The sequence below is a fragment of the Chrysemys picta genome, chromosome 7, assembly GCF_011386835.1.
Source record: "Chrysemys picta bellii isolate R12L10 chromosome 7, ASM1138683v2, whole genome shotgun sequence".
In the NCBI taxonomy this organism is placed as follows: Eukaryota; Metazoa; Chordata; order Testudines; family Emydidae; genus Chrysemys; species Chrysemys picta.
Window position 1 is genome coordinate 128,201,052 of NC_088797.1, and position 9,965 is coordinate 128,211,016.

Sequence of the window (9,965 nt, forward strand, 5' to 3'; positions counted from 1 at the left end):
TTAGCCAGCAGCCAGAGAGTTGGGAAATGGGCAGGGTGGTGGCGAATGGGAGGCGATGATGGGAAAATGGCAGCAAAGGAAGGGAGACTGGGCTGGCTGATGATCCCTATTGGGAGAAGTGGGACCAGGCAGCGGTCAATGGGATATAGGCCGAGAAGCTCTCAAGGTATGGCCCTCGATATGGAATTGTTCCAGAGCTCTAGGCAGGGGCTGGGTTCCTGCAGATTTGGGGAGTAAAGGGAGGAGCTTCCTGGCTGTTGTTGAGGGAGAAAGAGGTAGGTGTAGGGGAAGGACCTCTGGCTGCTAGTCGAGGAGGAGCGGGAGCCTTGGCTGCCCTCTGAGAAGGTGAGGGGGACCCTGGTGCTCAGGGCTGGGGATGGGTTATTTATTTCCGGGCGGGGGGTGTTCAGGCCCCATGACCTCAGCAGCTGGCATGGATCATGCTCAGGAGTGGGAGAGGCTGCAGGGGATTTGTCTGGCCTACAAGACTGACCTTACACTCATGCAGAGCAGCTGGCGGGTCTGTAGGGTGGGGTGTGGCTGAAATACAGGTGCTCTCTGGACAGTTCACCTGCATCAGAAAGGTCAGCAAGGTGCATGGGTGAGATGGAGAGGGTGTGAATAAGAGCAGTGGGTGGCGTTGGGGGGGCTTTTGGCTTCATGCAGGCTAATGCTGGAGAGGACGGGAGCTACAGCCCATAGGGCAATGGCCATGCTCACGGCAATGCTCCAGGAGGGGGCTGCAGCTTCCTGCCCATGGGGAGATGAGCCAGTCGCTGGCCTTTGGCTGAGCCAGTGTATGCAACACATCACCTCTGGGGCTGTCCCCTGTGCTGGCACAGATATGGACATAGGGCTGATCCAAAACCCATGGAAATAAATGGGAAGGCTTGAATGGCCTTTGGGTCAGAGCCTCCTTGGTGAACAAGTGTCTTGCATCTTAACTTCACTGATACTCTGGGCCCTAAATACCTTCCTGCTGCCCTATTGGTTCTGCATGCAGTGCTGGGAAGATGGCTGGCTCTGTTTGCTGTGGGAACATAGGAATTGCTGTATCGGATCAGAGCAATGAGCGAGCTAATCCAGTGCCCTGTCTCTGGCAGGGCCCAGTCTTGCACTGACATGCAGGGGTAGGCGAGCCTGGGTTCCTCTACCTGCGGGGAAAACTTCCTCGTGAGCCCTGATAGGTTGTTTCTTGCCTGTGAATGACTGGATGGCTCCCCCAATTCTTTTACTATAACTTCTGGCTCTTCTCTCAAGAATTATCAAATCATTTTTTTAATCCTCCAAAGCTCTTGACCATAATGGTCTCATGTAGCAGCAAGTTCCATCAGCCAACGGTGTGTTGCATGGAAAAGTATTTCTCCGCTCTGATTTTCTTCTGTAAGCTTTGTGGCCTTACAGAGAATGGAGCTTGCTATTGATAACTGTTGGTGACTGGAGGGAAGAGCTGCTTGAGAGCTCCAGGTGGCCGGGGCTCCTAGGGAAGAGTGCTCTCTGCTTGTCTGTTGGAGGGCAGGGGGGAGGGACTGAACGGGCTGGCCTCATTTGCATTTCCTTTATGTGACCGTTTGGGCCATGTTGGTTAACTGCCTCTAAGCTTTGAGTTTGGGGCAATCCAGTGGCATTGACCCTTTTGGGAAAAGAAGGGACAAAACACTGACCCAAAGGTGTCTGGAGTCACCCTGACCATGGCTGCAGTGAGGCCCAGTTGGGTAAGGGAGCTTGGAAACTCAGGTGGCAAAGGGGAGGGGTGGAATGCAGGGGCAGGTGTTGTAATGTGCAGGTTTTAAGTGAAACTGATTTGTTTCAGAGAAGCGGATGTGGCTTTGCTGTAGCTGCTCGGGCAGAATAGATGTGGTGAATGCTGCGCTGCAGGGTGATGGTGTGTTTGAAGATAAAACCACAGTGTGTGGCAGGCTGTGTGCAGCCCTTCTCAGCCAGTAATTAAAGCTGAAGTTGTTTCAGGTGAGTCATGGGGTAGAGTCCCATGAGCAGCATGGGCCTGGGAGAATCCTTGGACTTCTCCAATTCAGGACAATAAACTATGACTGGGGAGTAGTGGAGGCGGGAAGTGGTAGAAGACACCCACTACTTATAAATGCCAGAGGAGGACTGAGGTTGGGACTGTTAAGATACCCAGGGCCTGGGGGAGTCTTAATGCACAGAATTTGTTAATTGCAGGTTTTTCCCCAATTCACTCTGTTGTCCTGCTCTCACCTTGTCCCCCCCCCCAGTAAGGTTCTCTTTGTTTCAAATCTCTGGACTTGGTGCTGGTGAGTGGGGAAGCATTGTTTGTTTGTTTGTTTCCCTTTTTGTTGCCAACACCTCCTGGCAGAAGGGCTACACCCCTTTGCTGTGGACCTCTGTCTCCAAGTCCATTGTCAGCGCAGGGCATAGGGTTTCAGAGGGAGGCTTTTCACCATCTGGAAGCGCAGGCTGCCTGTAGGAGCAGTGCTGGGCCAATGGAATCTGACAGCGTAATAACTGCTGCTTTTTTACTAGGAGCCAGAAACTGAGGTGGGACCTTTATTTATTACAGAGGCGTTAGGCAGGAATTGCACAAATCTTTGGCCGTTCCACTTGGTGGAGGTCTCTGATTTCTAAGGGTTGCTCCTGGGACCCTCCGGTTCCGATTTGGACTTTCTGTGCAGTGTGCCTCATTGGCTAGTCTGGATCTGTTAGCTGTCCAAACCCAGACGGTTCAGCAGGGAGATTATGGCAAAGTTGCAGGGCTGTGCTCTCCGAGGCTGTGCTCTCCTCTGTTTATTTCAAAACGTGTGCGTTGGCTGTCTGGTTTATCCCACTCCTTCCCTCTGCATATGTTGCTTGTCATGTCAGGTTGTGAATTCTTGGCAGAGACCATCTCCCACTACATGTAGGTAGCACGTGGCACCAGGGCCGGCTCCAGGGTTTTGGCTGCCCCAAGCAGCCACAAAAATAATAAAAATAAAAAGCCGCGATCGCGATCTGTGGCGGCAATTCGGTGGAAGGTCCTTCAGTCCTAGCGGGAGTGAGGGACCATCCGCCGAATTGCCGCCGAATAGCTGGACCTGCCGCCCCTGTCCGGAGTGGCCGCCCCAAGCACCAGCTTGCGAAGCTGGTGCCTGGAGCCGGCCCTGCATGGCACGTAGTGGGAGCAACCAGAACACCAATAACTGATCATTTTAAGATCTGATTCCTTGTGACTGTCCAGGGCCAGTAATGCTGGTGAGACCAGGACAAATGCTTTCAGGACCAGTCAGGCCTTGGTCACAGGGTTTAGTCCTGGCCTTTCCACATGCTGCTCCCCCCGCCTTTCTCTGTGCACTTCAGAGGGGTTTCTGGAATTTCCTCCCTGTTCTCTCAGCCCCAAACCTTCACAACTTGGCTATGGAGACATGGCTGCAGTCCATTGCCTCTTGCACTGGTGCAGTGTGGGATGGTGCAGGCATGACAGAGCCTGTGGCTTATTGTACATATCCCACAATGCCCTTCAGCTATCCCACATTGCCACACACAACATGACGTTCTGGAGGAAGTGCTTAGCATCTATGGTATCTAATGTCTATTAACGTCTGTTCAGTTTCAGCTTGTTCCAATGGATTCTTCGAATGGGTCTGTCCTGCATGGGCTGTGACAGACAGACAATCTGCTATAATATCCTGAACAAACCTTATGTAAGAGAGAGAAACTTTAATTTAAGGACTTTAAACCTTCTAGGATTAGCATTGATGTCTTTGGGGTCCATTGTATTAAATGTGCAATTGTGTACATGCTGTTGTGGCATTGTACATGCCTTCTCTCGTAGGGGAGGGGGATGCTAATGTACTTCCTCCCTTAGAAATTTGTGACGTATTCAGATACTATAGTGCAAGTACTAAGCTTGGGGTGAGTGAGTTTGTTTGGCTGTTTGTTTTTCTTTTTCTTTTGGGTTATTTCAGTTACAGGATCAATTGGGATTGTGTGTTTGGCAACACTTTGAGCTGTTCCCTTGATCAGCCTCAACAGCCTACTGATCATCTTCCCGCCGTGTGATTAACGAGGGTGTAGGGAAGGTCTTAAAAGCCAGAGGCTAAGCGACCAAGGGGAGCTAGAGAGAGGGAGTTTGTAGGAGGGAGTCATAGTATTATTGTTATGGTTGGGAAGGGCCACATCGCCAGTGCCAACACTGCTCCTGTCTCCTCCCCATGCGCCTGTATCCAGACAGAGAACCTAACCATGGATGCCTCTACCCAGATCCTGGTGTGGATTAGCAGAGACTGTGGCCTGCATTTCCCACTCTCAGAAAGCCAGGCTGGGGGGACCATCCAGTGCGAGAGGTGCCTGCTAGTGGAATCGCTCCGGAAGCAGGTGGCAGAGCTACAGGAGGAGGTGGCTGAGAAGCATTTGTGCACAAGAGGAATTCATTGACCATTTTCATATGGAGACTTCCATGGCTGAGGACGCTACCCAGTTATAGAGGATTGCTGTCACACCACCAGGGGAGGAGGACATGGCTCTGTCACAGGAAGGACACTGGCTGCTGGTGACTTCCGGCAGCAGGCAGTGCTCCACCCCTACTCCCAACCCACCCACCACAGTGATGGAAAACTGATATGCTGCCCTGGCAATGAATGATGAGGAATCACCCCCAAAGGTGGAGGAGGAGGAGGAGCCATGTACCCCCAAGGCTGGGAGGATCGCAGCCACCACTCCCAGGAGGAAACAGAGTAGTGGTGGTTGGAAACTCTCGTCTGAGGGGGACAGAGGCACCCATCTGTCGCCCTGACATGGCATCACGGAAGGTACGCTGCCTGCCAGGGGCCATATCTGAGATGTTACGGAGGGATTGTCGAGGGTCATCCGGCCCTCTGACTACTACCCCCTGCTACTCATCCATGTGGGCACTAATGATACTGTGAGGTGTGACCCTCAGCAGATCAGAAGTGACTACAGGGCTCTGGGAGTAAGGGTGATGGAGTTCGGAGCCCAGGTGGTGGTCTCGGTGTTCTCTTCGATCCTTCCAGTCAAGGGTAGGGACACAGGCAGAGACAGATACATCCTGGAGGTGAATGCCTGGCTGCGAGGATGGTGTTGCCAGGAGGGCTTCGGCTTCCTTGACCATGGGATGCTGTTCCAGGAAGAAGGATTGCTAAGCAGAGATAGGTGGACCCCATCGAGGAAGGGGAAGAGCATTTATGGCTACAGACTGGCTAACCTAGTGAGGAGGGCTTTAAACTAGGTTCAACGGGGGCAGGTGACCAAAGCCCAAACAGGTAAGTAAAAAACATGGAGACCTGGGGAGATGGGTCAGAATCTGGCGGGGAGCAAGGGCTGTTATAGCATAAATAAGGGAGAGACAAGACAGAACTGGGGGGGGGGATCAAATCAGTATGTTAGATGTCTGTATATTAATGTGAGAAGTATGTGGAATAAGCAGGAAGAACTCGAAATGCTAGTAAATAAACACAGCTATGACATAGTTGGCATCACAGAGATTTGGTGGGATAATATGCATGACTGGAATATTGGTATAGAAGGGTACAGCTTGCTCAGGAAGGACAGGCAGGAAAAAAGGGAGGAGGTGTTGCCTTATATATTAAAAGTGTACACACTTGGACTGAGGTTGAGATAAAAATAGGAGACAGACTTGTTGAAACTCTCTGGGTAAGGATAAAAGGGATAAAAAACAAGGGTGATGTCATGCTAGGAGTCTACTACAGACCATCTAACCAGGAAGAAGAGGTGGATGAAGCTTTTTTTTAAACAACTAGCAAAATCATCCAAAGCACAAGACTTGGTGGTGATGGGGGACTTCAACTCCCCAGACATCTGTTAGGAAAATAACACAGCAGGGCACAGATTCTCCAGCAAGTTCTTGGAATGTATTGGAGACAATTTTTTATTTTAGAAGGTGGAGAAAGCTACTGGGGGGAGGCTGTTCTAGATCTGATTTTGACAAGGGAGAAACTGGTTGAGAATTTGAAAGTGGAAGGCAGTTTGATTGAAAGTGATCATGAAATGGTCGAGTTCATGATTCTAGGGAATGGTAGGAGGGAGAACAGCACAATAAAGACAATGGATTTCAAGAAGGCGACTTTAGCAAACTCAGGGAGTTGGTAGGTAAAATCCCATGGGAAGCAAGTCTAAGGGAGAAAACAGTTCGAGAGTTGGCAGTTTTTCAAAGAGACATTATTAAGAGCACAAAAGCAAACTATCCCACTGCGTAGGAAAGACAGGAAGTATGGCAAGAGACCACCCTGGCTTAACCAGGAGATCTTCAATGATCTAAAACTCAAAAAAGAGTCCTACAGAAAGTGGAAACTCGGTCAAATTACAAAGGATGAATATAAACAAATAACACAAGTCTGTAGGGACAAAATTAGAAAGGCCAAGGCACAAAATGAGATCAAACTAGCTAGGGACATAAAAGGAAACAAGAAAACATTCTACAAATACATTAGAAGCAAGAGGAAGACCAAGGACAGGGTAGGCCCATTACTCAATGAGAGGGGAAAGACAATAACAGAAATTGCGGAAATGGCAGAGGTGCTTAATGACTTCTTTGTTTCGGTTTTCACCAAGAAGGTTGGTGGCGATTGGACATCTAACATAGTGAATGCCAGTGAAAATGAGGTATGATCAGAGTCTAAAATAGGGAAAGAACAAGTGAAAATTACTTAGACAAGTTAGATGTCTTCAAATCACCAGGGCCTGATGAAATGCATCCTAGAATACTCAAGGAGCTGACTGAGGAGATATCTGAGCCATTAGCAATTATCTTTGAAAAGTCATGGAAGACGGGAGAGATTCCAGAAGACTGAAAAAGGGCAAATATAGTGTCAATCTATAAAAAGGGAAATAAGAACAACCCGGGGAATTACAGACCAGTCAGCTTAACTTCTGTACCCGGAATGATAATGGAGCAAATAATTAAGAAATCAATTTGGAAACACCTAGAAGATAATAATGTGATAAATAACAGTCAGCATAGATTTGTCAAGAACAAATCATGTCAAACCAGCCTGATAGCTTTCTTTGACAGGGTAACAAGCCTTGTGGATAGGGGGGAAGTGGTAGACGTGGTATATCTTGACTTTAGTAAGGCTTTTGATACTGTCTCGCATCACCTTCTCATAAACAAACTAGGGAAATACAACCTAGATGGAACTACTATAAGGTGGGTGCATAACTGGTTGGAAAATCGTTCCCAGAGAGTAGTTATCAGTGGTTCACAGTCATGCTGGAAGGGCATAACGAGTGGGGTCCCACAGGGATCGGTTCTGGGTCTGGTTCTGTTCAATATCTTCATCAGTGATTTAAATAATGGCATACAGAGTACACTTATAAAGTTTGCGGACAATACCAAGCGGGGAGGGGTTGCAAGTGCTTTGGAGGATAGGATTAAAATTCAAAATGATCTGGACAAACTGGAGAAATGGTCTGAAGTAAATAGGATGAAATTCAATAAGGACAAATGCAAAGTACTCTACTCAGGAAGGAACAATCAGTTGCACACATACGAAATGGCTGCGTAGGAAGGAGTCCTGCGGAAAGGGATCTGGGGGTCATAGTGGACCACAAGCTAAATAGGAGTCAACAATGTAACTCTGTTGCAAAAAGCAAACGTCATTCTGGGCTGTATTAGCAGGAGTATTGTAAGCAAGACACGAGAAGTCATTCTTCCACTGTACTCTGCGCTGATTAGGTCTCAACTGGAGTATTATGTCCAGTTCTGGGCACCACGTTTCAGGAAAGATGTGGACAAATTGGAGAAAGTCCAGAAAAGAGCAACAAAAATGATTAAAGGTCTAGAAAACATGACCCATGATGGAAGATTGAAAAAATTGGGTTTGTTTGGTCTGGAGAAGAGAAGACTGAGAGGGGACATGGGAACAGTTTTCAAGTACATAAAAGGCTGTTATAAGGAGGAGGGAGAAAAAATTGTTGTTCTTAACCTCTGAGGATAGGACAAGAAGTAATGGGCTTAAATTGCAGCAAGGGAGGTCTAGGTTGGACATTGGGAAAAAGTTCCTAACTGTCAGGGTGGTTAAACACTGGAATAAATTGCCTAGGGAGGTTGTGGAATCTCCAATGATGGGGATATTTAAGAGCAGGTTAGACACACACCTGTCAGGGATGGTCTAGATGATACTTAGTCCTGCCTTGAGTGCAGGGGACGGGACTAGAGACCTCTCGAGGTCCCTGCCAGTCCTGTGATGCTCAGCACTACAGAATCATAGAAAAGCCCATGAAGAAATAAATAATTGTCTTCAGATCAGGGTTTGAACAGTGTGCAGTAAATAAGACATTTGGCCACATACTGAATGAACCTGCCAAACAACCAGTGGGGCCACTGGATGATCGAGGTGCCAAAGGAACACTCAAGGCAGACAAAGCTTTTGCGGAGAAGCTAAATTAATTCTTTGCATCAGTCTTCACTGCAGAGGATGTGAGGAGATTCCCTCAGCCATTCTTTTTAGGTGACAAATCTGAGGAAATGTCCCACATTGAAGTGTCAATAGAGGAGGTTTTGGAACAAACTGATAAACTAAACAGTAATAAGTCACCAGGACCAAATGCGCTAATCATCCAAGAGTTCTGAAGGAACTCAAATATGAAATTGAAACTACTAACTGTAGTTTGTAACCTATCATTTAAATCAGTTTCTGTACCAGCTGACAGGAGGATAGCTAATGTAACACCAATATTTTAAAAAAGGCTCCGGAGGTGATCCTGGCAATTACAGGCCAGTAAGCCTGACTTCAGTACTAATAAAATTTGCAGATGACACAAAGTTGGGAGGTATTGCCAATACGGAGGAGGACCAGAATATCATACCAGAAGATCTGGATGACCCTGTAACCTGGAGTAATAGAAATGGGATGATATTTAATAGTGCAAAGTCATGCGTTTAGGGACTAACAACAAGAATTTTTGCTATAAATTGGGGATTTATCAGTTGGAAGTGACAATGGAGGAGAAAGAGCTGGGGGTATTGGTTGATTACAGGATAACTATGAGCCGTCAATGTGATGCTGCTGTGAAAAAGGCTAATGCAGTCCTAGAATGTATCGGGCAAGGTATTTCCAGTAGAGACAGGGAAGTGTTAGTACCGTTATACAAGGCACTGGTGAGACCTCCTCTGGAATATTCTGTGCAGTTCTGGTCTCCCATGTTTAAGAAAGATGAATTCAAACTGGAACAGGTGCAGAGAAGGGCTACTAGGATGATCCGAGGAATGGAAAACTTGTCTTATGAGAGGAGACTCAAAAAGCTTGGCTTGTTTAGCCTAACCAAAGGAAGGCTGAGAGGAGATATTATTGCTCTCTATAAATACATCAGAGGGATAAATACGAGGGAGGGAGAGAAGTTATTTAAGTTAAGCACCAATGTGGACCCCAGAACAAATGGGTATAAACTGGCCATCGATAAGTTTAGGCTTGAAATTAGATGAAGGTTTGTAACCATCAGAGGAGTGAAGTTCTGGAGCAGCCTTCTAAGGGGAGCAGTGGGGGCAAAAAACCTAACTGTCTTCAAGACTGAGCTTGATAAGTTTATGGAGGGGATGATATGACAGGACTGCCTACAATGGAGTGTGGCCCATTGGTGACTGCCTGTCGCAAAAATTCCCAGTGGCTGGAGATGGGACACTAGATGGGGACGGCTCTGAGTTACTACAGAGAATTCTGTCCCGGGTATCTGCCTGGTGAGTCTTGCCCGTGTACTCAGGGTTTAGCTGATCACCATATTTGGGGTCAGGAAAGAATTTTCCCCTGGGTCAGATTGGCAGAGACCCTGGGGATTTTTTGCCTTCCACTGCAGCATGGAGCAAGGGGACACTTAGACGTTTAAACTAATGTAAATGGTGAATTCTTTATAACTTGAAGTCTTTAAGCCATGATTTGAGGACTTCAGTAACACAGCCAGCGGTTATGGGTCTATTACAGGAGTGAATGGGGGAGGTTCTGTGCTTGCAATGTGCAAGGGGTCAGACTAGATAA